Source organism: Ornithorhynchus anatinus, chromosome 10 (assembly GCF_004115215.2).
Source record: "Ornithorhynchus anatinus isolate Pmale09 chromosome 10, mOrnAna1.pri.v4, whole genome shotgun sequence".
In the NCBI taxonomy this organism is placed as follows: Eukaryota; Metazoa; Chordata; class Mammalia; order Monotremata; family Ornithorhynchidae; genus Ornithorhynchus; species Ornithorhynchus anatinus.
The window spans coordinates 2680078-2707367 of record NC_041737.1 but is presented as its reverse complement, the minus strand read 5'-3'; the positions used below and the strand labels follow the sequence as shown (position 1 = coordinate 2707367).

Here is a 27290-nt window from a genome sequence, read left to right as displayed (position 1 = left end):
GAGCTCCTTCAGGGCATGGATCGAGTCTACCAATTCTATGTACTGTACTCTCCCAAGTGTTTAGAAGAGTGCTCTGCACACAGTAAGCACTCTATAAGTACCACTGATTGAACGGTTTCATGATCCTAATCGGTACACATTAAATACCGCTTTTGTACGGCTTCTCCTTTGAAAAACACAAGGGCTCCATTCATGGAATTTGTTTTTTATTAGTAGCATGTGCCTTCACTTATGGTCCTTTATGTTTTAGTGAAATTCAGATGTGGCTATGGTTTCAAGTTTAAAAACACCAACAGTGGATTCAAGTGGATAAATAGACTGAGTAAAGCTGAGAGTCCCGCAGGGAAGTCTTATAAAGACGAAGTTATGAATATGCAAATACGTCGATGTCATTCACTCTGAAATGCTCCATCTGTATTGAAACTGTAGACAAACAACCACATATTGGAAAAATTAAAAATTGCTTGGGAGATTTTTGCTAGTTATATTTTGAACAGCTGAAATTCGCCACAGAAAACATAAAAGACCTCTTAATTACGCTTCGATGTGGCTTCTAATTATTTTCTCAAATAAAAACGCAAGCTGAGAAAGATTAGTTTAATCGTATTGATTGAGCATCTACTGTGCTTGCCTCCATAAACCATAAGGGGCACTGGGCCGGTACCAAAAGAGTAAAGGTACAACAAAGGATTTACAAGAATCTTCCTTGATTGATCTTCATTTTTCTTGACTTTTGTGAATGAAAGCTGATTTTCCCACAAGGAAAATCCCACAAGGATTCTCTACTGTTGATACTGGTGGTTCACAATAATAAAAAGTAGAAATGACTATAGGGTGAATTTTAGCCCGATTCAAAAAAACAAAAAGCACTACAATGAATTACTAGGGATAACTATGAAATAATATATGTATTTTGTCATAACGAAAGAACGACAGCCAAAAAAATTGAGGTCACTTTACAGTTTTGCCTCTGATGATTGGCGGATGCTGAAACCAAAGATCTTCTCATCATTATCACAGATATGTGTTGAGGGCTTACTGTGTACAGAGAACTGTACTAAGTGCTTGGGAGAGTACAATTATAACAGAGATGGTGGACACGTTCCCTGCCCTTAAGGGGTTTACAGTCTGGGGGGAGGGATAGACAATAATATAAATAATTTCCAGTAGATCATTTATTTTGCTCACATTGCGCTTTCTAAGACTTGATGGTAAGAATGTGTATCTGTCAAGCATACATAGTAACTGCTGCAATACTGGATTATGTCTTTTATTTCTAATTTTCTTCTGAAAGTGGTTTGTAGAAAGCAGGGCTCAAAGTAGGAGAAAGGATATTCCCTGAACACCTGAGACACTAAGCACTTGGGAAATTCAACAAAAACACTTTCAACACGTGCGTGATAGGGATGTAAAGAATGAGTACCTAGAAGCAGCATGGGTAGGTAGAAGGATTATGGGCTTGGGAGTCCCAGGACCTGAGTTTTAATCCCAGTTCTGACCCTTGCCTGCTCTGTAACCTTGTGCAAGGCATTTCACTTGCCAGATTTCTGATTTACAGATTCCTCATCTGTAAAAGAGGAAGGCATCAATCAATCAATCCATTTATTTAACACTTACTGTATCAGAGCACTATACTAAGAACCTGGAAAATTACAGTAGAACAGAATTGATAGACACATTCCCTGCCTACAAGGAACTTACAGCCTAGAGAGGAAGAAAGACATTAATATAAATACATAAATTACAGATCTGCACAAAAGTGTTTTGGCCTAAAAGTGGGGTGGATAGCAAGTGCTGGAAAGATAAAGAAAATTACATACATAGGTTCCTTCTCCCTTAGAACACCATGTGGGACCAGGACTCCATCCAGTCTCTTTGTATTAGACAGACCCCAGTGCTTACTGCAGTGTTGGGCACACAGAAAGCACTTAAATATTATTATTAGTAGTAGTAGTGATGGCTAAGGCCTCGGGCCCTGATTTGACCAAGTATACAGACTAGTGCATGGCAAAAATAGCCCATGCTCCTGTTTCCTTCCTACTTGACTCAGGTATGGAGTTACCGTGGCGCTGGGATTGATCCTTAGTTGATATCCCTCTTCTTTGAGGTCCATGATATTCCCCACTAGACTGTACATTCTTTAAGCCCCGAGATCATGTCTCCTTCTTCTAAAGCCCTCCCCCATGCTCTCAGTCTGTACTCCGCTAAAAGTAGGGGTTTAATCCATCAATCAATCATATGTATTGAGCGCTTATGGTGTAGAGAGCACTGTACTAAGCGGGGGAAAATACAGTATACCAGAGTTGGCAGACACGTTCCCTGCCAACAAGAAGTTGACTATCTAGAAAGGAGCTTACAGTCTAATTAATAAGTTAGACTGCTCATTAAGCATTTAATAAACATTGATTCCTATTTTCTTTAAATATTTATTTCATTAATGTCAGAGCTTCCTCATGCCACCGGATACTGCAGGTTATTACAGAAAAGATTCTATAAATCATTTCAAAACTTCCTCTCTTGCCGGCTACCCAGCAGGATAGTGTTTTATTTATAAGAGGTAAGTGAAATACTTTATTGAGTGCTTATCACAGAGTGGTAAAGTGTACTAAGCACTTGGGAGAGTTGAACACAATGAGGTTGGGAGACATGTTTCCTGCCCACAAGGAGCTTAAAGCCGAGAGCGGGGAGATAGACATTAATAAATAAATACATAAATTGTGGATACATCCGTAAGTGCTGTGGGGCTGAAGGAGAGGGTGAATGGAGGCAAATCCAAGCGCAAGGGTGAGGCAGAAGGGAGTGGGAGAAGAGGAAATGAAGGTTTATTTAGGGAAAGCCTCTTGGAGACGTGTTTTTAATATGGTTAATACTTGCTTACGGATACCTGCTTACAAACTAAGGGAAACAATAACAGGGAAATACTCCCACTCCATTTGACTCTTCTCCTCAGACAATTGATTCTCAGATAGAAAACTGCAAAATAGCCTTGCCTGCCAGGTGCCACCGTGAGCTGGTCTGACAGAAGCCAGGCCATGGGTGGGTGTAGCGCTCAGCACCGAGTCTGGCAATACAAACAAACAAGCACAGATGAGCTCCCTCATCTCCTGGTCTGTGGGGGTCATTTTTCTCACACTGTAGTATTGTGGACGGTTGGTCCGCTATTGGACTAAAATCAAACCTATTCACTACGAAGTGAGAAACGAGACCCGAATCGGGTTCCTGATGGAAAAACCAATTGGCGCCACGAAGGCTTTTATCAACGGGATGGCCGCGAAGCGGTGTAGGAGGGCTCCTGAACAAATACACTACAATGATCAGCAGCTGGTACACAGACAACATTGGATCTCTCATTTACCCGGAGTGTCTTGCACATCTGTGCACAGTGATCGCAGCTGCTACCCTGGTCAGGGAAGGAAGCTGCTCTTGTCTTCAAGAATCGGGGCCTCTCTTATGAGATGCAGGAAAGGAAAATGATGCCTTACTTCACCAGTGCTGGATTTTGAGTGATTTCCGAGACTCCTCATTGACTGCTGCTCATTTCAATTTTTAAAATACGCACACCCTACTCCGTACATGGTCCTCTCTGCACAGCATGACCTGAAGGCAAGATCACAGGGCTGGAATTCCGGAGGCCCACATTCTAGCCTTGGTTCTGTCACTCACCTGCAATGTGACTCTGGACAGGTCATTTAACCTCTCTGGGCCTTGGTTTTCTCATCTGTATAATGGGGATAAGATATCTGTTCTCTCTGCCTTAGACTGTGAGTTCTGTGTGGGATGGGACAATGTCCGATGTGATCATCCTGGATCAACTCCAGCAGAGAGCTTGGCACACAGTAAGGTCTACATAAAACCAATCATTATGATGGTAATTCACACCAAGGACCAGTGTAAGAGTTAGGTAAAGCAGGGAGGGTTTAGGACTGATGGTTAAGCTGATTTTGGACCTTATCCTTCTAGGGGAGTGGGAATTGACCACTGTAGGAGCTTTCTTGACTCTCTGATTGCTTCTCTCTCCCATCCTGATGGTGATAATGTCACTCGGACCCGAAGGAGAAAATAATAATGATTGTGGTATTTGTTAAGCGCTATATTCCAAGGATGAACCGATCATATATATTGAGTGCTTACTGTGTACAGAGCACTGTATTAAGGGCTTGGAAAGTACAATTCAACAGCAAATAGAGACAATCCCTACCCAACAACGAGCTCACAGTCTAGAAGACTGAGCACCATGCTACGTGCTGGGATAGATATAATACAATTAGATAAGATAATGTTCCGGTCCCACACAAGGCTCACAGCCTAAGGGACAGGAAAAACTAGCATTTTATCCCCATTTTACACAGGAAAAGACTGAGACACAAGGAAGGTGATGTGTCCCTATCACACAGCAGGGCAAGGGCTATACCCAGGTGTCAAGCCTAGGTCTCCTCACGCCCAGCCCTATGCTTTTTCCACTAAGCCACGCTACTTTCCTGGTACTCATTAAATGCTACTGATTATCCCTAATTCAGTGGGTGAAGCCCCCATCCTACCCTTGCAGGCTTTGCTGCTTAGGTAGAAAGCAGTGAAGAGGCTGGTTTCATGTTTTTGCTTATTGGTGTTTTTTTTAAAGGCTGTCCAAATAAAAGGACCGAATTTGGCTGCACACATATTTTAATGAGAAAAATCAGGTCCAAGGGACAGAAATGAGCTATTCATTTTAATGTGTCAAAAGAGAAAAAGACTGGCAGTCTCTGAGCTCAGTTCAACATCAAATAGGCACCAGAAGCAATTGAAACCAGCAACAAACACCTATTCTTTGGCCAAAAGAATTGTACCAGAGGAAGGGACGGCTTTTGGGGGGTTGGAAGAGGATGGGAAAAGGGGGTATAGCATGTTTAATCCTTCTATTCATTCTGAATAATTTACAGCCTCTGAACACTCCAAGGGACTCTACTGTGGGACATTCAATCACCAGCTTGCATTCAGATCCAATTTTCCACGTTAAAGGGGCTGACCTGGGAGAGGCCTTTCCTAGGGGTGGATGTGTTTGCTGCCGTTGTGGGTCATTACTCCATTGCACCAGCAATGGGATTGGGCAATGTCTCCTGCCAGCAGCTGCAGGAAAACCTGGCCAAAGTTAACACACACATGTCTGCGCGCGCACACACACACACACACACACAAACAGATGGAAAGTTGAACAGTACAGGTGTTTCTCCCCAACAGCTACAAAATGTCTCCAGCGCTACCTCCACTAGCAGGTATGGTCCAAATAAAGCACGTTTCAACAAATGAGTGGCGCTATCCCAAACCCAAGACTTGTTTGGTTGGCAAAACATTTCAAAAGGAGTCATTTGTTTTAATTGCTGTGGCAAAAGGAGTGGTTTTATGGGCTGTGAAGATGGTGCAAGCCTGCCTGGAACATTTCCACAGGCTGCCTGGCTCTCTCCCCGGCTCACTGCAACATTTGCTCTCGGTAGGAGCGCTCTTGGGACTTCACCGGTGTCTGGCTGAAAACATTTGAGGTACCCCAAATGCTTTTGGAAAACACGGTCTTGGCCGGGCATCCTGACAGTTTAGAATTGCCAGAGAAAATGCTTCAGAAAATGCTTTTTGTTCCCTCTGCCACACCCACCAAAACATTTCAATTGCCAGTGTAGACGCAGCCTAAGGAAGCTATTTCCTTTTTTTAAATGAAGCACAGTTTGTAGGCAAAATGGTGTTCCTCACTCACTCATGGCAGGTTTAACACTAGCAAAAAGTTCTGGGGGGTTCTGAGTGAGAACGGACAGAAACAGTGCAAAATGCAATGGAGACCGAGTACAACGTGGCTCAGTGGAAAGAGCACGGGCTTTGGAGTCAGGGCTCATGAGTTCGAATCCCAGCTCTGCCACTTGTCGGCTGTGTGACTGTGGGCAAGTCACTTAACTTCTCCGTGCCTCAGTTCCCTCATCTGTAAAATGGGGATTAAGACTGTGAGCCCCACGTGGGACAACCTGATTCCCCTATGTCTACCCCAGCGCTTAGAACAGTGCTCAGCACATAGTAAGCGCTTAGCAAATACCAACAAGTGCTATAGAGTAGAGTACAAGGGCTGGGGTTCTAACTCAGGCTCTACCACATGTCTGCTGTGTGACCTTGGGTGAATCACTTAACTTCTCTGGGCCTCCGTTACCTCATCTGTAAAATGGGGATTAAGAATGTGAGCCCCATGTGGGACAGGGTCCATGTCCAACCTGATTAACTTATTTCTACCCCAGTGCTTAGAGCAGTGTGGCACATAGGAAGTGCTTAAGAAGTATTCTTAACAATCAGGGAAAGTAGAAAAACGGCTGGATCAATAAATGATTAAATCAAATCACTTCCTCTATATACATATCTTCTTTTTCTTCCTGCTCCTACCTGTAGTTTATTCTGGCATCCAACTCCTGTACTACTTTGAGTGCCTAGATCATGTCTCCCAATTCTACTATATTCTCCCAGGCATTTAGTAATTATAATAACTGTGGTATTTGTTAAGTGCTTACTGTGTGACAGGCACTGTACTAAGCGCTGGGGAGGAAACAAGCAAATCAGGTTGGACACAGTCCCTGTCCCACATGGGGGTCTCAGCCTCAATCCCCATTTTACAGATGAGGTGACTAAGGCACAGAGAAGTGTCATGCCCAAGGTCAAAGGGCAGACCTTGTGACTCCCAGGCCCGTGCTCTAACCACTTCACCACGCTGCTTCTCTAATACAGTCTCTGCACACAGAAGGTGCTCACTAAATACCACTGGCTGATCAAAGTGGACCATGGCCTCTGCCCCTAAGTACAGGAGATGGCAGGGAGAAGAACAGAGACCCAATCTGTCTGATAGGTAAGCGCCACCAAAGCTTAATTAAATCGGAACATTTACAATCCCAAGATTTTCACCTGATTCCACATGCTGGGTTTTGAAAAAAGCCAATCATATGCAACAGAGCCATTTTACATGAGCCACTCATCTCTCAAAATTATTCCCCCAAGTAGCCAACTGGACAGCATCTGTATAAGCTCTCCACAACAACCATATCATCTGCATAAAGTAAAGCTGTTCAGGGATAATAATTTCTATATTCAACTTTTGAAATCATTTGCTAAGCTTTTCCTTCCCCTAAATGGTGTTCCTCACTCAGGCTGTTTTTTCCGCTTCTTCGCTCTCAAACACGCTGTGGCCCCTGTTCCTCTTTCTCATTCGCCAAAGCCAAAACAAAATCAAACCTATTGATTTATGACACAGTTCCATAATTTGCACATGCTGCAATTTTTTCTACAAGATTTATTCAAAAATAGATTTGTACACTGAGTGTGGCATTCATTAGTTTGGTCCATTCCAGGTACATTTTAATCCTACACTGAACACTGAATTCCCTTCAGAAGATTCATGGACTTATAGGATACAGAAAGGGGAATATACATGTTTAAATACTTCTGAAACAGTGAAAAGCATTTCAGAAATATAGACAAAACTGATTAAGTTAAAAAAAAACGGGAAGAATTTTTGCATTTCCTCTTCTGTTTCCTCCTGGGTTTCATGAACTTTATTCCTTTGGTATTATTGGGTCTTTTGCAGTCTCATTTTTTTCTTCTGATTCTTCTCTGATAATAACTGTGGCACTTATGAAGCACTGACTATGTGCCAAGCACTTTCCTCAATGCTGGGGAAGATACATGATCCTGGAGCCACCTCAGAGACGAGCCAAGTGCTTATCATTGGTAGCGGCATCGAAATATCACAATAATGATTATTATTTGACAAGTACTTGCTTTATGTCAGTGGAAAGAAAATGACTCTGGGAATGAGGAGACCTGGGTTCTAGTCCCGCATCTGCCTGAAACTGGCTAATGTAGCATTGTGTTTCACCCACTCCACATCTAACCCAGAATACAAGGGTTTGAGAGGCACGGTGAGAATCACTAGCAACTGAATTAATTACTCCATGCAAATTCTCCGCTTCAGGACTGAGGGTCATTTGATATTCCTGATGAGGGAATCCAACATCTTCTGATAAATTCCAAGACAGTGTGAAACCATTAATTTAGCAATTAGAGGACAATCTTTGCCTTAGATAAGATATACACGACATCTCAAAGTGATTCAATAATTTGGCAAAATGCATTTTATGTTGCTAATGCATTATAGGTCACTTGCTATTTGAACTCTTCCACTAGAAAAAGGACCAAAGAAATTGCTCAGTAGGAAATATTCACCCTACATGGTAAGTAAAGTGGGAAAGCCATTTTATACTATGCATGTTTGTTAAATAATCCTAAAATTGATAGATTTAACACAAATAATCACAACCCCTCAAAATGATTCTGCTTGTGCCAACACAGAAAATTAGAACAATTTGTGATAAAATCAAATTATTTAAGACTGTCAAAAAATGAAAATACCAAAGAAAATAGATAACTTGGAATAGAGTTAACATATACTACAGCTTTGCTTGAAATCCTTGCAGATCTCATTTCCTTCAATATGTCACTAATTCCTCTGCCTTCTGCATCCATCGCTCTTGCACTTAGATTTGCACCCTCCGCTCACCCCATCCTCAACCCAATAGCACTCAGGTACATAACCACAATTTATTTGTTTATTTAAAATAATGTCTATCTCCCCCACTAGACTATCAGCTCTCTGTGGCTAGGGAGCGTGACTAGCAACTGTTATGTTGAGCTCTTTCAAGTGCTTAGCACCTAGCACTCAGCACACAGTAAGCGCTCAATAAATATCACTGATTGATTCTGAGTCAATTCAACACTTTGACAAATTCTGAACAACCTAGGCTAATCATTCCGTATCTACACAGAGGAAGGACTTAACAAATACCATAATTACTACATTTGGGCAGGGACTGTCTCTATCTGTTGCCGAATTGTACATTCCAAGGGCTTAGTACAGTGCTCTGCACACAGTAAGTGCTCAATAAATATGATCGAATGAATGAATGAATGAACCTAAACCTTTGGAGGGCAAAAGAAATCTAGCCACCTCTTCATACACTGTCACCACTTAAAGCAAAATTTTACTTTGGTCCATTGTCATAAACATCTTCATCATGAAAACACCCTTCTCCTTTAATGAAAACAGAATATCAGTTCTCATAAAGCCTCTCTTCCTATCTCACTTGCTGCAGTTATCCCAACACTATTCACATAAATTTCTTTCCAAAATGTAAAGTGCTTGGCAGAAGTTGGAGACACTGGACTTAGATTGAAGCATTTAATGCCATACTATGACCGAAAAGTTGCTGTGTTCATCTGAATTGGCACTTATAATATCTCCCTCTTTGATTTTCCAATCAATCTTTTTTTTTTGTGTTTATGACCTAATAACACTTTCAATGGCTTCCAGTTTAGGCTTTAAGGGAGGTAAGACACCCAGGACACATCCAAGTTGCGTTGAATCAGTGGATTTACTAAAACAACGAAATTCTAACCCCTTTAACTTTTTTCTTTGCTATGTGCTTAGTACAGTGCCCTGCACACAGTAAATGTTCAATAAATTCCATTGATTAATTGTACAATACCAAACACTAAGAATACTGCTGTTTACAAGAGGAGGTGAAGATGTAGAATGTGTAAATATCTTTCCTCAGAAGACTAATTTACTTATAAAGACTGGACAAGAAAGTAATGTTGAGTTACTTTAGTGAACGTGAAATAAAACTGTGGGTCTTAGTTCACCAAGAGAGATTTTCTAGGAATTTAGAAAGGGCAATTGCCCATCACTTCCCAATGAAAAGCAGTGAATTAACACTGTACTCAATTCTCCCCCAATTACAACCCCTAACATACCACGAAGTAGCATCACAATATTTCTAATTACACAATAGACAACATGTCTCAAAATGGTGTTAAGAATTGAACGAACGGTACACTGTGATTGTTCAATGAATCATCGAATTTAACACAAAACAGAATCTAATTAAAGGATGTTCTTCTGATCTTTATGCTTATCAAAACATAAGTCAATCCGATGAGATCAATCACTCCTCCGTGCAGTCTACTCTTGCCTGTCTACGAAAAGCATGTGTGGGAGTTCAAACGGCAGTGTAATTACCTTTTGGCTTAAATATGAAGAACTACCCCCTAAAAACCACCTTGTTCTGCTCTTGAATGATTTTTTTTATCATTTTTTTTTCAATGTGCAAACAGTTGCCCTGATGGTTATTAGTTGGATGAATGAATTGAAGTGAGGGTCCCTGTGCAGCTGCTGACATAATGAATGATTGTGTAGTGAAGCTGAGAATGTGAATGGTGATGAATTTGGAAAGGCTCTGGAATTTGTGAATAACAAAAGTAGCTACAGTTCCGAAAATCTCATCATTTGTTCTCAACAACAAAGACAGGCTCTCAAAGGCCATTGTTTATTGAAATGATTCAAAAACAGGATAGGAAAGGAATTAAGGGTTATCTCTACCAGCATAATGCAGCAAGCAGATCACGTTCTCTAGTAGAAAAGATTACGACTGTTTTCTGGTTAACGCTGTCTAAATGGAATTGCTCTGATTCTGTTTTTCCCCAAGATTATTGTATTTTTCTAATGCAGTTGTTCCAAAAGCTTCCCAATTTCCCCATGTAAAAGACCTAACGCTCAGGCCTGGAAAGTTCTAATCTTCTTCTGATGATACTCCATAACTAATATAGGAAAATCAAAAAACGTAAAATACACAATTCTTCCCTCAGCACCTTCTTTCACTAAGAAGGGTAGGTTTTGTATAACCCAATGTGCAAAATGAGGATTACAGGTTCATGTGATATGGGGAGTGTATTCAATATCATAACTCTGTTATCACCCCATGCTAAGCACACAGAAAACGTTTAACAAATGCCTTAGTTTTTGTTATTTTTATACGCACTTTTTTTCTGAAATAAAAGATTTCTATTTCAGAAGTCTGATAAGTATAGGGACCAGTGAGGGAAGAACCACAATGTTGAAAATGAAGAGATGGCGACTAGGTTAATTCCACTTCTAACTATGGGACCTTGATACCTCGAAACCTGCGGGGGAGGAGGAAAGAGGGGAGTTGGCAGGACCTCTGTTCAGACCTGGCGTTTAGGTGGGAAACATTACAAATATGGTTAAAAACATAATCACCATGATAATTGAAATCACCTTTTACTGGGATGCAAGCCCATAACTGTTGCAAACATTTAACAGATGAAGGAATTAAGGCTTGAAGAGTTTCAGGAAATCATCGGCCTGGATCAAAGAAGTAATTCAAACCTGCTTGGTCTAATTATGAACTCTCATTCCATCCAGGATAAATGGTTTTCCAAGGACCAGTTCGAAATGGAATTTACTGTTCGTTGGTTGTTGGGAATCCGGCTAAAACTTCTAGAAAGAACATAAAAGAGATTGAAGGACTGATGAGAAGCAGCATGGCCAAGTGGATAGAGCACAGGCCTGGGAATCAGAAGGCCCTGGGATCTAATCCCCACTCTGCCACTTGTCTGCTGCGTGACCTTGGGCAAGTCAGTCAACATCTCTGTGCATCAGACACCCCATCTGTAAAATGGGAATAGAGACTGTGTCTGACCCAATCTGACTGTGTCCACCCCAGAGCGTAATATAGTGTCCCACACAGAGTAAGTGCTTAACAATTACCATTATCATTATTATGTGTTTTCTAGTACAATGGCTTCTGATGCCTCTAAGCACAACACACACGATATATCAAGCGTCCCAAATTGTTTCAAGCCTTGAATATTTTAAACAAATCAGGTTTAACAGAGAATCAAGGTAATTTTATCAGCACAGAGAGTGACGTGACAATTCCAAGCACCAATACATTTAATTGAGAAAAAAGAACTGCTCATTTACCAAAGTTGAACAACTTAAGTAATTGAAAATAAACTGTGCCTTGGGACATTGGAGTAGTAATGTTGATTGCTGACAGGCAAAAACATGTTATGACCCTGATTAAAACCTGAAGGCACCTAAGGATGTTTAGCTGTTTTTCTTTGTCGTTGTTGTCCTCTAATCTATAAGAATAAATTTCTTTTCCCTCATGCGATGCAATCCTACTTTTGAAAACCACTCTGCCACTGGGACACATGTTTTCATTACCCAGTGTGAATGCGACATAATAGAAGAGCATGTTCTGATATAACCCAACAGTAAGCAAGCCACACACATGCCCACAGCGTGACTTAGTGGAAAGAGCCCGGGCTGAGGAGTTGGAGGGCGTGGATTCTATTTCCGACTCCTCCACTTGTCTGCTGTGTGATGTTGGGCAAGTCACTTGACTTATCTGTGCCTCAGTTGCCTCATCTGAAAATGGGGATTAAGACTGTGAGCCCCATGTGAGACAACCAGTCTACCTTGTAACTACCACAGTGCTTAGAAGAGTGCTTGGCACATAGTAAACACTTATCAATTATTATTATTATTATTATTATAGGATGAAGGTGTGATGCTGCTCCAATTCCCAGACATACAAGACTGAGCATTTATTTGCATCTTACAATGTTTAACCCATAAAGTAGGGGAATCTGTATTTCAAAATGTCAGTGATGGGGCTAACTTCAAACATACTGCTCCCCAACTCATTCATTCCTATGAAACCAATGGTTACCGTGATAATAATAAAGCAATAATAAGATCAAGATAATAGTATCTGTTGAGCACTTACTGTTGAGCACTGCTCTAAGCACTGGGGTACAGAGAAGTTAATCAGGTTGGATACGGTCCCTTTCTCACAGGAGTCTTACAGTCTAAAATAAATAAATAAATGGTGGTATTTGTTAAGCGCTTACTATGTGCAAAGCACTGTTCTAAGCGCTGGGGGATACAAGGTAATCAGGTTGTCCCACATGGGGCTCACAGTTTTAATCCCCATTTTACAGATGAGGTAACTGAGGCACAGAGAAGTTAAGTGACTTGCCCAAAGTCACACAGCTAAGTGTGACTTCTAAGTGTGACCTCTAAGTAGGAGGGAGAAAAGGTATTGGAGCCCCATTTTACAGATGAGGAAACTGAGGCACTAGGAAGTTAAGTGAGTTGCCCAAGGTCACAGATCAGGCAAGAATAAGACTCAGGATTATAATCCAGATCCCGAAAGGCCCAGGCCTTCTCCTCCAGGCCATGAGATGCTTTTCAATTTCCACTATTAGAGTTTCAAACAGAAACTCCTTCCCATCAGCTTTAAAGCACTCAACCACCTGGCCACCTCCTACCTTACCTCACTGCTTTCCTACTGTAATCCAGCCCACACACTTCGCTCCTCTAATGCCAACCTAGTTACTGTACCTCAGTCTCATCTCTCTGGCTTTCTACCTCTCGCCCACATTCTGCTGTTGGCCTAGAATGCCCTCCGCCTTTATTTATGACAGACAATTATTCTCCCCACTTTCAGAGCCTGACTGAAAGTACATCTCTTCCAAGAGGCTTTCCCTGACTCAGTCCTCATTTCCTCTTCTCCTGCTTCTTTCTACATTGCCCTTGTGTTATAATAATAATAATGGTGGTATTTGTTAAGCGCTTACTATGTGAAAAGCACTGTTCTAAGCGCTGGGGGGATACCAGGTGATCAGGTTGTCCCACATGGGGCTCACAGTTTTAATCCCCTTTTTACAGATGAGGTAACTGAGGCACAGAGAAGTGAAGTGACTTGCCCACAGTCACACAGCTGACTAGCGGCGGAGCCGGGATTCAAACCCATGACCTCCGACTCCCAAGCCCAGGCTCTTACCACTGAGCCACGCTGCTTCTATGTTGTTATGTGTTATGAGACTCTCATGTGTTATATGTCATGTGTTACGTGTTATAACACTCTCTCTCTCTGTTATGAGAAGCAGCGTGGATTAGTGGAAAGAGCATGGGTTTGGGAGTCAGAGGTCGTGGGTTCTAATCCCGGCTCCACCACTTATCCGCTGTGTGACTTTGGGCAAGTTACTTAACTTCTCTGTGCCTCAGTTACCTCATCTGTAAAATGGGGATTGAGACTGTGAGCCCCACCGGGAACAACCTGATTACCTTGTATCTACCGCGGTGCTTACAACAGTGCTTGGTACTTAGTAAGCGTTTAACAAATACCACCATCATCATCATCATCATCAATATATTTGTTCCCTATCTTCAACCATCCCTCAGCCCCACAGTACATAACATACATACCCATAAGCAGCGTGGCTCAGTGGAAAGAGCATGGGCATGGGCATGGGCTTTGGAGTCAGGGCTCATGAGTTCGAATCCCAGCTCTGCCACTTGTCGGCTATGTGACTGTGGGCAAGTCACTTAACTTCTCCGTGCCTCAGTTCCCTCATCTGTAAAATGGGGATTAAGACTGTGAGCCCCACGTGGGACAACCTGATTCCCCTATGTCTACCCCAGCGCTTAGAACAGTGCTCGGCACATAGTAAGCGCTTAACAAATACCAACATTATTATAACTTTCTTATTTATATTTATGTCTGTCTCCTCCTCTAGACCGTATGCTCACTGTGGACAGGAAATGTGTCTACCACCTCTGTTACATTATATGCTCCCTAGCACTTGTGCTCAATAAATACAATTGATTGATTGACTGAACATAATTTTTGCCAACACAGGTTCTTCACGAACTCAACTTACATGCTATATAGAAGGAATGACAACATCTGATTCTAATGACCAGACAGGGAACCATTCCAGCATCTGATTCTAATGACCAGACAGGGAACCATTCAATGTTGCCTTCTATCTTAGCTAGTGATGGATTTCCTAACACCTCTAAGGACTTCCTCTGTTAATCCTTCATGGATTTATTGCCCACTGATCAAAGCCCTTGTTGAGGTTTCGAGCAATCCTAACCTTTTCTTCTTTTGTGTGCAGGATATGGCCAGGGCTGTGGACGCATCAGTGGCCTTTTCAACCACACATATGAAGTCCTCCTTGCTACTCATGCCTTCTTCAATATGAATCAATCAATCATATCTATTGATTGCTTATAGGGTACAGAGCACTGTACTAAGCACTAGGGACAGTAAAATATAATGATATGATAGAAGTGTTAGACACGTTCCCTGCCCACAGAGAGATTTCAGTCTAGAGAGAGAAAGACAAATACATTCATTCATTCTTTCAATCACATTTATTGAGTGCTTCCTATGTGCGGAGCACTGTACTAAGCTGTTGAGAGAGTACAATACAATAATAATCAGACACATTCCCTGCCCACAGTGAGCCTATATTCTAGAGGGGGAGGCGGGCATTAATATAAAAAAAATTACAGATATATATATGTAAGTACTGTGGGGCTGGAGGGGGGTCAGTGTATAAATGAACTTTTCTTCTGAAATCAACCTATTCTCAGGTGACAAAAAATATGAAAAGGAAAATGTATATTTGCACATCTGCTTTTCTTCCAGAAAATAACAGTCCTGGAAACTCCAAGTAACACCTGTTTCTCCAAACCTATGGACCTATTCCAAAGCTTTCTTTTCCAGGCATAACTAGAGCCACACAATATTATGCCTGACCTTGGAATTCGACAGTAGAAAGGTGACCGGTACAGTTTCAGCAGCCTTAAGGTTGCACAGAAAAACCTTTCATTCTTTGCATTCTCAGGCCTCTGTGTTTTGACATGTAATAATCTTAGTTTACCAGGGGGCTGAGGGGAGGGAAAATCCAACAAAGCCCTTAATTCCTGGCCACGATCTATTATCCTTACTGTCAACTTCATTTTATCCTTTTTCACAATTTATAGATCAAAATATGTAGCATGGCAAGGACTCTAAACTGCTGGATTATTTTTTTTTTCTGCTATGCTCTAAATTTACAAATCTGGCAGGCTCAAAGGGGCCTCAGTGGCTCTATATGCTACATTTGCAAGACATTCACTGGGCTCAAGCAAAGAATTTGCCTTTGTTCCTCTGGGCTGACTGGGCTGCTAACTGGAGAAACCTGTTCTGAGCTGTGGGGCCCTGGACCTTGTATTTTATTTCCTGTGCCTCTCAACTCCTAATGATCCAGACCTGACAGTTTCATCACCACTCGCAGACAGAAGGGCCAGGCCTTCTGAGAACTAGGGAACCTCACAGGAATTAAACAAAACTTTCTTTGATTCCCATCCCAAACGAGAGACATCTGCAGCAGGATGTTATAGCCGTAGGCTTGGCTGCCTGGGGATAGCGCTGAACGCTGGATCCAAATCCCAAATAATCTTAAGTGAAAGAAGAAAATATCGACACCTGGGCACCTCACTGGAGGACTGATCTGGCTTCTTTGAGCTTGCTATATTCTCCGTTTCCTAGTGCAAACTTTGACGCTCAACAATTATCGAAAATCTGGCATCGTCATACAAATCGAGTTGATGCTCTCCCGTAATGTCACTTGCTACATCCCTTTGAAGGAAGACGGATAATTCGCAAATGAATGATGCGGCCAGAGTCGGGGCGCCTTAACAATAACAGTACTTATTGTGCTCCTACTGAGGGCAGGACACTGTTCTTAAGTGCTTGCTTCATTACCCAGCACCACACAAACACAGGACAACATGTGTATCTCACTGCCGACTTCTCCGCCCACGTTCTGCCTCTGGCCTGGAACATCCACCCCCTTCATATCCGACAGACAATTACTCTCCCCACCTTCAAAGTCTTATTGAAAGCCTATCACCTTCAAGAGGCCTTCCTTGACTAAGCCCTCTTTTCCTTTTCTCCCACTCCTTCCTGCGTCACCCTGACTTGCTCCATTTATTCACTCTGACTTGCTCTATTTATTCACTCCCACCCTCCGAGCTCCACAGCACTTACGTACATATCCATAATTCATTTATTTCTATTAATGTCTGTCTTCCCCTCTAGACTGTAAGCTTCTTGTAGTCAGGGAATGTGTCTCGTTGTTGTGTTGTACTCTCCCAAAAACTTAGTACAGTGCTCGGTACAAAGCAAGCACTTAATAAATACTATTGATTGAACAACGAGTGGGGGTAATCGTGGTATTTAGTATGTATTTTCTGTGTACAAAGTGCCATTCTAAGGACTGAGGTAAATACAAAGTCAATAGATTGAACAGGTGAAAACCTTCACCATAAATATTCCAGCTTTAAACATAAATCCTTTTAAAGGGAAAAAAAACCCCTCTGTGTTTAATATCTTTCAGAGAAAGAAAATCAATCTATTTCAGAAATGATGAATAAGCAACGCCTTTAAGCCATTACAGTTTGTATCTGATGTCTAGGGCGGCTCCACTATCAATGATAGTTAATCGGCAAACCAGGAGAAGGCAAATGTTGTGATGCATCAAGTGTTAGGGTGATTTTGAGTCATGTTTCACAGTTTACTACTGCCTTACTCCATTAGATTATAAACTCCCTGAGGGCAGGGATCTTGTCTACCAATTCTATTGCACTGCATTGTTCCCAACTCGGCACTCAATAAACTGTCAATAAATATTAATGATTGACTGATTGATTGGTTATTGTAAACTCCTTGGGGGCAGGGATCATGTCTCACAACTCTACTGTACTCCAACTCTACTGTACTCTCCCAAACACTTAATGCATTCCTCTGCATTGATCAATTCCAACTGATTGATTGATTATGGTATTCACCCATCCCATAGTCTGTGTCGAACATGGCTAAGTGCTGGGGTAGGTAAGGTTAATGAGATTGGGCCCAGTCCCTGTGTTACACAAGACTCACAATCCGAGAGGGAGGGAGAGCAGAGATCTTATCCCCACTTTACAGAGGATGAAACTGAGGCCCAAAGGCTTATTTTGTGGCCTGCATTCAGCACGGCTTCTGAGATTTCCTTATCTTCCTTTCTCCTGCTACGATCCACCTCAGGCCCTTCCTCCAGCTCCCCTTGGAAATCCATCAATCAGTGGTATTGAGCACTTGCAGAACACTGGACTAGGTGCTTGGGAGAGTACAACACCACAGAGTTGGTAGGCACTTTCTCTGCTTAAAAAGAGCTTCCAATCCAAAGGAGCAGCCTACATCTGGAGGCTTCTCGTGGGCAGGGAATGTGTCGATCAACTCTGCCATGCTGTAATCTCCTAAGCACTGAGCACGGTGCTCTGCTCACAGTAAGCACTCAACAAATAAGGCAAAATATATACTTAGTGTGACTTAATCACTTCATAATTCAACATAATGCTTAATCTCCCACATTTTCTGAACACTGGAAGTCATATTCTATTTTTAAATGCCCATAGATGGTACTCCACATACAACACCAGAATGTATTGTTTTGAATTTCCAGACACCTGAGCAGAATTACAAAACCACAAAATTCACGTGGATATTTTGCAGGTCAATGAGAACAGCAAAGAGGATTGTACCGTAAGGCCTGATGCAGGTTTAACCACGGAGGCTGATTTGGGCCCAAAACGATATTCCAAAGTTCTAATCCCAGCTCTGGTCTTTTTCTCTTCTTCTTTTTTTGCCTGCTTTGTGACTTTAGGCAGTTCAATTAATTGCTCGGTGCCTCAGTTATCTCATCTGTTCACTGGGGAATAAATTCCTGCTCTCCCTCTACTTGGCATATGAATCCCATAAAGGGCAGGAACCATATCTGACCTGATTATCTTGTATCAACCACAGCGCTTAATACAGTGTCTGAAGACATATTAGTAAGCACTTCAATACCATTATCATCATTCTGAATGGTCTGAATTTTTTTTCCATTCAGACTAACCCCTATATAATGATAGATTTTGGGTCTGGGGATTTTTTTTCAAATATATCAAGCGTCAAGATTACATACACATGAGTTCCCAGGCTCTCGGATAAGAGAGCTTGGGAAGGCACTGGTTGTCTTTAGTAGAGGGGTAGTAGATTTTCTTCCTTTCTAATTAGCTCCACGGTCAGACAGTTGCAAAAGAAACCATCTGCAGGCAAGGTAGGAAATCAAGGGTAAACAGCCAAAGAAAAAACTCAATCAACTGTATTTATAGAGCACGTACTGTATGCAGACCACTTCACTAAGCGCTTAGGAGAGCACAATACAAGAGAGTTGCCAGGCACCTTCCCAGTTCACCAGGAGCTTACTCTTTAGAGGGGGAGATAGACATTAACACAAATACATTATGGATATGCATGAAAGTGCTGAGGGTGGGGTGAATAAACGGTGCCACTTTAAGTGCCAGGGTGATGCAGAAGGGAGTGGGGGAGGAGGAAATGAGGGATTCTATAAAGTACCCTTTCAACCGAGAGGTGGTAGGTTTCTCCAGCTGATAAATATAATCAGCCCAAAAAGTAGGTGCCTATAACGAGTCAAAGGACACTAAAGTGGATTCAGTGTCTCTCTCTTTCTGCAGCCATATTCATATGCCATTCAACTGGCCACTGCTTTTGACTATGACATGCGGCTGGCTGCTTTCGAGCGTTGCTTCTCGGGGTTTATCATCCCCAATCTCTAGTCCGCTCGGCTCAACTGCCCACGGCAGAACTATTCCGGGAATACCGTTGATGCCCTTTAGAGTTTTAAAACAGTGTAGCTGAAAAGTTGACCTTGATGCAATGATTAAACTCAAAGCACTAACTGAGGTTTAGCAAAATACTCCATTAATCGGCTTCTGCTACGAACAAAGTAAGGAGAACAAGATAAATCTCACACGGCCAGCAAATGCTCGTCTAATCACATTAATGGATCATATGACAATGATTTAATTATTTAAATATTACAAGTCCTACACAGCCTGGATTTAGTATTTCCTCATTCGATTCTGAGATCTCAAAATTAGAAAAAACTTACTTCCACCATTCAAACTCATAAATGCACACAAACTGTAAAAATCATTTATTACAGTGACTGAGAAATACGAGGTAGATAATGTGATTACAAAACAGTCTTCTACTCATGGGTCTGTAATCCAGCTATGGGATTACCATCAAAACATCTGTCCATGGTGTAAAAAAAAAACCAAACTAAACCAAAACTAAAGGAGTCCAGACAGTGATTCTAAAATAGATGCACTTTCCTCTCCTTTCTTCTCTGTCTTTCACTAGGATCATGCAGTGGTGTAACTCGATATTTTTGATCCCAAATTAAATTTACCAAAATGGGTACCCTCCTCAATCAATCATATTTACTGAACACCTACTATATTGTGCTCCTTTTTTATTAATATTAAGATATTTGTTAAGCGCTTACTATGTGCTAGGCACTGTACGAACCACAAGGGTAGATACAAGCTAATCAGGTTGGACGTAGTCCAGGTCCCACATAGGGGTCACAGCCTTAATCCCTATTTTACAGATGAGTTAACTGAGGCACAAGGAAGTGAAGTGACTTTCCCACAGTCACATGGAAGAGGCTGATCCAGGATTAGAACTCGGGTTCTCTGACTCCCAGGCCCTTGGAATTGTGTCTCCTAACTCTACTGCACTGTACTCTCCTAAGTGTGTCATTTGGTGCTCTGCACACAATAAACTCTCAATAAATATCACTCATTATTGGGAGGCCACTAAGGAGAATATGATAGAGCTAGTGGGCACATCTTTCCCTCCCCTTGAGTAGCTGATAATCTACTCTAGGCCTCACTCTAGGCTTCAAGGCTCTCCATCACCTTGTCCCTTCCTACCTCTCCTCCCTTCTCTCTTTCTACTGCCCACCTCCTCACCGTCCCTCGGTCTCGCCTATCCCGCCGTCGACCCCTGGGCCACGTCCTCCCGCGGTCCTGGAATGCCCTCCCTCCTCACCTCCGTCAATCTAATTCTCTTCCTCTCTTCAAATCCCTACTTAAAGCTCACCTCCTCCAAGAGGCCTTCCCAGACTGAGCTCCCCGTTTTTTTCCCTCTGCTCCCTCTACCCTTCCCCTTCACCTCTCCGCAGCTAAACCCTCTTCTCCCCCCTTTCCCTCTCCTCCTCCCCCTCTCCCGTCCCACCCCCTCAGCACTGTACTTGTCCTCTCAACTGTATATATCTTCATCACCCTATTTATTTTATTTTGTTTAATGAGATGTACATCACCCTGATTCTATTTATTTGCCATTGTTTTTATGAGATGTTCTTCCCCTTGACTCTATTTATTGCCATTGTTCTTGTCTGCCTCTCTCCCCGATTAGACTGTAAGCCCGTCAAAGGGCAGGGACTGTCTCTATCTGTTGCCGATTTGTACATTCCAAGTGCTTAGTACAGAGCTCTGCACATAGTAAGCGCTCAATAAATACTATTGAATGAATGAATAAGAGGGGAGAACCAAAGGAAAACAATTTGGTACCTGTAGTCTAAACCTCTCTGTCCTCATAATTTCATTTTCCTCCCAGTTAAATCACTGGGGCTTTTGGGGTTCTGGGAGGGAGAGGGCATCCAGATTGCAACTACCGCCCTGAAACTCTTCAGCCACACATAGCCTTAGTCACCTTGAACGTCAATTCTCTGGCCCACGCTACAGAGTCTTCTCGTCGGCCCCCGAAATTTTGCTCACGTTTAGAACAGCCAATCTCAAGCTTTGAGATCATCACATCCTTCCTTTCCTCAAAAGCCTACCGAGGCTTCCCCAAGTACTGACATCAAGCAATCGATCATATTTATTGAGCACTTACTAGGTGCGGAGCACTGTACTAAGTGCTTGGGAGAAAACAGCCCAACAGAATTAGCAGACACATCCCCTGCCCATAACAAGCTTGCGGGCTAGTGGGGAGAAAGACATTAATATGAGCAAAAAAGTAGTTAATGTACAATTCAAAGATATGTATATAAGTGCTGTGGGGTTGAGGTGGGGATATCAAATTATCCATAGTCTTCTGTGGGTAAAAGCCAAACCAGCATTAAGGATAACTGTGAAAACGGTGGCACCATGAGAAGTCCCCCTCTAGGCTGTAAGCTCTTTGTGGGCCAGGATCGTGACTATCAATTCTGTTTTGCTGTACTCCCCCAAGCACTAGGTACAGCCCTCTGCACACAGAAAGCGCTCACTACATACTGAATGATTGATACTTCTCTCTTGGCTAATAAATGGAAGCAATAAGATACAGTATGGGTGTCTGAGTTCAATTGTGGCAGGAAGCACAGTCACTGAAAATGATGTTAATCAATCAATACCATTTATTGACTGCCTAAGGGGTGCAGAACACAGTGCTAGGCATTTGAGAGGGTACAGCTGAGACAGTAGACATGATCTGTGTCCTCAAGGATCTTACCGTTGGCAGGAGAAGCAGTCACTAAATTAAATTGCACTGTTGTTTTGTCATGCACTGCGATACTTTCAACTCTGCCTTTTGGCATTATATTGATGGTATTTATTGAGCACTTAATTTGTGCAGAACATAATACAGAGTTGGTAGACAGGTTTCCATCCGACATCGAGCTCCCAGTGCAGAACACATCCTCGAACGACATCCTTGAAAACTCGGCTGTAAGAGAATCGACCCATTCCGATACCCACGAGACAGGCAGGACTTGATTGCAGCTGAGACCTTCAAGATGTCCCCTCCTAGACTCCTCTAACCCAGACTTTGTTTTAACAAATTTCTTCCATCAATCAATCAACCATATTTCTTGATTGCTTACTATGTACAGAGCACTGTACTAAGCGCTTGGGAGAGTACAATACAACAGAGTTGGTAGACATGTTCCCTGCCCACAGTGAGTTTACAATATGGGGGCGGTGGCGGGGGGAAATGACAGACGTTAACACAAATAAATGAATTACAGGTATGTACATATGTGGTGTGGGGCTAAGGGAGGGCGTGAATAAAAGGAGCAAATCTAAGTGCAAGTGACACAGAAGGGAGTGGGAGAAAAAATGAGGGCCTAGTCAGTGAAGGCCTCCTCTTGGAGGAGAAGGCCTCTTGGAGATGTGCTTTCAATAGGGCTTTGAAGGTGGGGAGAGTGATTCTCTGTCAGATAAGAGGGAGGGCGTTCCAGGCCAGACGCGGGATGTGGGCGAGAGGTTGGCGGCGAGATAGACGAGATCGAGGTACGATGAATAGGTTGGCATTAGAAGAGCCAAGTGTGAGGGCTGGGTTGTAGTGGGAGAGCAGTGAGGTAAGGTAGGAGGGGGCTAGGTGATTGAGTGCTTTAAAGCTGATGGAAAGGAGTTTCTGTCTGATGCAGAGCTGTCTTCCTGTTGACACTTGCCCCTCAGCTGCTTGCCATAAAGCAGACCCTGGGGTATTTTCTATCTTGTCTATTTTCCTCCCATGTGGAAAAGGTGTTTCAGTGGTGCATGATCTTGAATCAGCGTAGTCTACTGGAAAGAGCATTGGCCTGGGAATCCAGACGCCTAAGTCCCATTTCCGCCTCCTCCATCTGCCTCTGTTCCACCTTGGGCAAATAACTTTCCTACTCCTCAGTTTCTTCATCTACAGAATGGGGCTACAGTACCTGTTTCCCCTCACCTTTAGACGATGAGTCCTGTGAGGGACTGGTACAGTGTCTGCTCTGGTTAAATTTACCCTAGTTCTTGGCTTCAATCAATCCATCAAGCAATCCTATTTATTGAGCACTTACTGTGTGCAGAGCACTGTTCTTAGCACTTGAAGTGCTTAACAAATATCACTATTATTAGTCTTATTACTATTTTTATTATTGATCCTAATGGACTGACTTCATTCCAAAGGTTCACTGGGATTCCACATTGTCATCTGCTATTAATTACAGTAGGCCAGACCAGCCAAAGGAATATAGCGGGGTGTTTTCTAGCACCTGTAGGAAGTTCCAATCTGACAGCCACTGAGAGGACTGCACCCTAGGATTCTTCTATAGGCTTCAGGTTTGATCTACAGTTGGATGCCAAATTGACCCTCACTTGGTCCGTCAGTGCTCTCAGAAACACCCTAGTGCCCCCGATTTGGTTTTCTGATCCCCTTCACTACCCTTTCTGCCATTTTGTCAATCCTCAGATTATTGGAAAGATTGCCTCCTAGATAGCAGAATCCCGTGACAGAAGCCAAATGAATTTTCCATCCATGGGGATTTGCTGATTCTGAAAAGTCATTTATAATAAGCTCCACATGAGCCTGGCGTATGCACATAAAGCACGTTCATGGGTACATAACATCTTCCGAATGACTCATTCAAGGACTTTGGATGATTCCTTTCATCGTCGGAGATGAAAAGGATTCCCAGAAAATTAGAATTCTATTATGAGAGTAGCCCCCAACCTCCTCCTGGGACAAACTCTAGTAAGTCTGTTTACAATAGGTTGAGGAAAACTGGATCTAAGACACAATCCTCGCTTATTCCACCGGAGAACGGGAAAAGACAGAGTGGGCCTTTTGGACTCGGACAAAGCCCACCATGTTATCTTGAGAAACACAGAGCAGGCAAGTGAATTCGGTAGGCAACAGATGCTATTCCTGCTGACATTGTAAAGCACTTTTATAAGGTCTGTGAGCTTTTCAAAGAGATGTGGATTTTCTTACCTGTCCTAAACTTCTTCCACAGCTGATGGGAAACAAAAGGCATATCTACTCTACAGCCAAATTCTGAATGACCGTTCATTACAAGGAATAACCCGAGTGAAATGTGTTCATCTCAATGGATTTTTTAAAAAATCCTGAAATGTGGCTCCTACAATATCTCCCCAACATAAATCATCTGGGACACAAATTTTCTTTTTGAATGTGGTAACCTAAATCAAGGGCTTTTTGAGTTTTTACCAGCATCTTGGACATAGACCTTTATCCACCCTGGCTGTCGAGTTGCCAGATTTTGCATCACAAATGGTGGATGAACCTAAATGGAGGAATTGATTCTTCTTAATTACTTAACTAATTAATGATGGCATCTGTTAAGCGCTTACTATGTGCCAAGCACTGTTCTAAGCGCTGGGATAGATACAAGCAGCGTGGCTCAGTGGAAAGAGCATGGGCTTTGGAGTCAGGGCTCATGAGTTCGAATCCCAGCTCTGCCACTTGTCGGCTGTGTGACTGTGGGCAAGTCACTTAACTTCTCTGTGCCTCAGTTCCCTCATCTGTAAAATGGGGATTAAGACTGTGAGCCCCACGTGGGACAACCTGATTCCCCTTTGTCTACCCCAGCGCTTAGAACAGTGCTCGGCACATAGTAAGCGCTTAACAAATACCAACATTATTATTATTATTATACAAGGTAATCAGATTGTCCCACATGGGGCTCCCAGTCTTAATTCCCATTTTACAGATTAGGTAGCTGAGGCACGGAGAAGTCAAGTGACTTGCCCAAAGTCACACAGCTGATCAGTGGAAGATCCGGGATTAGAACCCACGACCTCTGACTCCCAAGCCCAGGTTCTTTCCACTAAGCCATGCTGTTTCTCGCCCCACTCTTCTGCGTCGCCCTGACTTGTCCTCTTTATTCAACCCCCATCCCAGTCCCACAGCACTTGTGGCTTGCCCAAGGTCACACAGTAGGCAAGTGGAGGAGTCAGGATCCGAACCCAGGTCCTTCTGTCTCCCAGGCCCATGCTCTATCCATTAGGCCATGCTGCTTCTGTCACTACATCCAGGTTCTAATCCCAGCTCTTCCAGTTGCCTACTGTACGACCTCAGGCAAGTCATTTAATTTCTCTGTGCCTCTGTTTCCTTTTCTGTAAAACGGCTATTCAAATCTTGTTCTCTCTCCCTGTTAGACTGTTAGACCCATGTGAGCCAATGACTGTGTCAGATCTACATATTATACTACCCTGGGACTAGAACCAAGGTCTCCTGATTCCCAAGGCCAGGCTCTTATCTCCTGGACACACAGCAGGGTGATTGCCTACTTAGAAAGCCTCTCTCAGGATGCATTTGTAGGCGAGAAAAGGCCTTGAAAAACGGGAACATTCCGTTCAAGCATAATTGTTTCCCACAAGAAATAGTAGATGTAATTATCGTTCATTTCTTAGAGTGGATAATTTTTCTCTTCTGGTGATGATTTTTATGTTTCAGGTGCACGCTGCAGAAAGCCTCACCAGGCACGTATAGTGCATTAAAATGGAAATGTCAATAAGTTGAAGAGGGATGTGTCACGACGAACAACACTGTTAAGCATATTTATACTCTGGGAGGCAAAGACCACATGATGAGAGTTGACAAGCTGGACTTCATTAAAAATGTCCACCTTTGCCAGGTAGAATGGCCCTGTGTATAGCTGTGTATATTGCATATATCCTCTCTGTATTAATCAAACAGCGGTATTTATTGAACACTTACCGTCTGCAGAGCACTGCACTAACTGTTTGGGAAAGTACAATACAACAGAGTAGGCAGATGCATTCATACGTGCACGTGTATACATATAATCTGCTAAATAAATACATAATTTGAAATATATTATTACATGTATAGTATTATAGAATATACTCAGTATTTGTACGCATGTGTAAATGAAAACTACTTTCACAGCCGAGTTGTCTAGTGGATAGAGCACGGGCCCGGGAGTCGGAAGGACCTGGGTTCTAATCCCCACTCTGCCACTTGTCTGCTGTGAGACCTTGGGCAAATCACTTAACTACTCTGAGCCTCAGCTACTTCAGATGTGAAATGGGATGAAGACTGTAAGCCCCATGTGGGACAGGGACCGTGTCCAACCTGATTTGCTTGTATCCACCCCAGTGCTTAATTCAGAGCCTGGCATATAGTTAGCACTTAACAGAAGCCACAATTATTAGTATCTCTTCCACAACAAGGTGATTTGGGAACAGTCGCTCTAAAATGGAAACTGTTTTATATTGGAACTCTTCTACTATACTTGAACAAAAAAAAATATGTGAGTAGGTCCCACGGCAGTTATTACAAGATAATCATATCGCACACAGTCCTTGTCCCACATAGATTTCAAAATCTAAACTGAAGTCAAAGAACCCTCGGACCACTGTAGAGAACACAATGCATTCTACGGTACTCTGAAAAAGACAGGGAAGTCAGAATCGCTTTGGGGAGGCTGTCAGACCAAACCGAAGGCCTACAAGTCTTCTTATTCTATGGTAATCTCCCAAGTGCTTTGAACAGTGCTCTGCACACAGTAGAGTTGATTGAGTGCCTTTGTGTACAGAGCACTGTCCTAAGTGCAGGGGAAAGTGGCACTCTGGGGAATAAAAGAGAGGAAGATTAGAGATTACTCCAAAAAGGTTTCCTGGAGGAGATGTGATTTCAGAAGGACTTTGAAAATGAGGAAAGCTGTGGTCTGTCAGAGATGATGGGGGAAGGAGTTTCAGGTAGAAGGAGAGAAAAAGCAAGAAGCGGGAGACGGCAGACGCGAAGACGGGGCACCAAAGTAGGTTCGCTTGAAAGGCGCAGAGAGAGCCAGCTGAAGTGTAGTCAAAAGGGAAGTAGAGATGTAAACAGGAAAAAGCTGACGGAGTGTTTAAAGGCAAGGGGCAGGAGATCCTGCTTGAGACACAGAGCAAGAGGCAACCATTGTGAGAAGCTGCATGACACAGA

General features: G+C 42.7%; 1 protein-coding gene across 16 annotated transcripts in view; it reads right to left on the bottom strand.

The window, feature by feature from the left end:
• Positions 1-27290, bottom strand: part of ADGRL3 (adhesion G protein-coupled receptor L3) — a 609412-nt gene that overhangs the window by 494735 nt on the left and 87387 nt on the right. The gene's annotated exons all lie outside the window — the stretch shown is intronic.